This window comes from Cebus imitator, unplaced genomic scaffold, assembly GCF_001604975.1.
Source record: "Cebus imitator isolate Cc_AM_T3 unplaced genomic scaffold, Cebus_imitator-1.0 Scaffold461, whole genome shotgun sequence".
In the NCBI taxonomy this organism is placed as follows: Eukaryota; Metazoa; Chordata; class Mammalia; order Primates; family Cebidae; genus Cebus; species Cebus imitator.
The window spans coordinates 1,486,974-1,489,995 of record NW_016107776.1 but is presented as its reverse complement, the minus strand read 5'-3'; positions in this window follow the sequence as shown (position 1 = coordinate 1,489,995).

The window sequence follows — 3,022 nt, the reverse complement described above, 5'->3', positions numbered from 1 at the left end:
TCAGGAGCCTGTGGCAGGAGAATTGACTGAACCCAGGAGGCGGAGGTTGCGGTGAGCCGAGATCACGCCATTGCACTCCAGCCTGGATAACAAGAGCGAAACTCCATCTCAAAAAAAAAAAAAAAAAAAAAAAAGAAAAAAAAAACAAAAAAAAAAAAAAAAAAAAGAAATGTGGAAGGGAAATGTAAAAGGAAGAAAATAGAGAAAGATAATTGCTGTCCTGAATGAGTCGAGAGATAACTGATGGTCCCAGACAGGGATCAGGAGACTGGACCTGCCTCCAGAGGCAGAGATTCCAAATGGGAGAATCTCGCCTCCACAGGATTCCTGACACTGTCTCCCTTCCTGGAATGCTTTTCTTATTCCCAAAGTCCTCTTCTGTTACACAGTAGAGGGGTCCCCTCCTCCAGAATGTCTTTGTAAGAGGAAGCCTACAAAGAAAGTCTTCAAAGCCTGCAAAGAAAGCAGGCACTGTTTTGACAGGTGACAAGGAGACCTCTGTCACCCAGGCTGGAGTGGAGTGCTGCGATCTTGGCTCACTGCAACGTCTGCCTCCTGGGTTCAAGCAATTCTCCTCCTTCAGCCTCCTGAATAGCTAGAATTACAGGCACATGCCACCATGCCAGGCTAATTTTCTGTATTTTTTTAGTAGAGACGGGGTTTCGCCATGTTGCTCAGGCTGGTCTTGAAGTCCTGACCTTTTGATCTGCCCGCCTCGGCCTCCCAAAGTGCTGGGATTACAGGCGTGAGCCACTGCACCTGACTGGTGGTCTTTTTTTTTTTTTTTTTTTAAGAGACAGGGTCTCACCCAGGTTGGTCAGGAACTCCTGCCTCAGTCTGCCTGCGTTAGCCTCCCAAAGTGCTAGGATTACAGGCATGTGGGACCACGCCCAGCCAAAGAGAAAGTTCTGAACTTTCTCTTTTTCTAACTATAACAGAGGAGTTTGTAATAAGTGGGCCTAGTCCATAAGGGGGTTTTTGTTGTCTCAACAGTCATTGGTATCATAGATGAGACAGTCCATGAGTGGAGATGTGACTGTGTTCTGTAGATGACATCCTTGTCACCTGTGTCAACAACAGTGCCCGCTTTCTTTTGACTGTCTTTGCTAGTAGTCTGGATTTTAGAGTGCTGAATCTTTGTGTACCCTCTTTGGAGGATGTCTCTCTCTCTCTCTCTCTCTCTCTCTCTCTCTTTTTTAAGAGACAGAGTCTCGCCCAGGCTGGTCAGGAACTCCTGGCCTCAGGTGATCCTCCCGCCTTGACTTCCCAGAGTGTTGAGATTAGAGGTACGAGCCACTGTGCTTAGCCTTGAGGATATCTCTTTTGTCCCACAGTTAAATCATAAAATGCTTATTGGTTTTGGTTCTGAGTTACTTGGAAGGTACTTTTGGTTTACAAGAAGAAAAGTACTGGATGGGCAGTGTGGTGGTAGGGAGGAGTGTTCAGTACTGCCAGGAATATGTACTATCTGTTCTGGCTGAAAACTGATGAGATATTTGAAAGTTTTTTTTTTTTTTTTTTTGAGACGGAGTTTCACTCTTGTTACCCAGGCTGGAATGCAATGGCGTGATCTCGGCTCACCGCAACCTCTGTCTCCGGGGTTCAAGCAATTCTCCTGCCTCAGCCTGCCTAGTAGCTGGGGCTACAGGCTCACTCCACCATGCCCGGCTAATTTTTGTATTTTTAGTAGAGACCAGGTTTCACCATGTTGGCCAGGATGGTCTCAATCTCTTGACCTTGTGATCCACCTGCCTTGGCCTCCCAACATGCTGGAGTTACAGATGTGAGCCACTGAACTCGGCCAGCATTAACTGAAATTTTTAAACCCCTTAAAGGAGTTCTATTCAAATTATACCCTCTTTTGAGGATGTCTCTTTTGTCTATGGTGTCATAAAAGTATTACTGATCGGCCTGGCGCAGTGGCTCACGCCTGTAATCCCAGCACTTTCGGAGGCGGAGGTGGGTGGATCAAAAGATCAGGAGTTTGAAACTAGCCTGACCAACATGGTGAAACCCTATCTCTACTAAAAATACAAAAATTAGCCAGGCATGGTCGGGTGGGCCTGTAATCCCAGCTACACAGGAGGCTGAGGCAGGAGGATCGCTTGAACCTGGGAGGTGGAGGTTGCGCTGAACCAATGCCACACACTCCAGCCTAGGCAACAGAGTAAAACTCTGTTTCCACAGTTTGGGAGGCCGAGGTGGGCGGATCACCTGAGGTCAGGAGTTCGAGACCAGCCTGGCCAACTTGGTGAAACCCTGTCTCTACTAAAAATACAAAAATTACCTGGGCATGGTGGTGCACGCCTGTAATCCCAGGCAGAAGTTGCAGTGGGCCAAGATCGCGCCACTGTGCTGCAGCCTGAGCAACAGTAAGACTTAATCTCAAAAAAAATGAGGGCCGGGCGCAATGGCTCACGCCTGTAATCCCAGCACTTTGGGAGGCCGAGGCAGGTGGATCACGAGGTCAAGAGATCGAGACCATCCTGGTCAACATGGTGAAACCCCGTCTCTACTAAAATTACAAAAAATCAGCTGGGCATGGTGGCGTGTGCCTGTAATCCCAGCTACTCAGGAGGCTGAGGCAGGAGAATTGCCTGAACCCAGGAGGCAGAGGTTACGGTGAACCGAGATCGTGCCATTGCACTCTAGCCTGGGTAACAAGAGCGAAACTCCGTCTCAAAATAAAATAAAATAAAATAAAATGAATCACATGGCTGGATGTGGTGGCCCATGCCTGTAATCCCAGCACTTTGGGAGGCTGAGGCAGGTGGAACATTTGAGGTCAGGAGTTTGAGACCAGCCTGGCCAACATGGTGAAATCCCATCTCTACTAAAAACACAAAAAATTAGCTGAGTACGGTGGTGTTCGCCTATAATCCTAACTACTTGGGAAGCTGAGGCAGAAGAATCACCTGAACCCGGGAGGTGGAGGTTGCAGCGAGCCAAGATTATACCATTGCACTCCAGCGTGGTGAAAGTAAGACTTCTCAAAACAAACATGAATTGCTTGATGTATGGA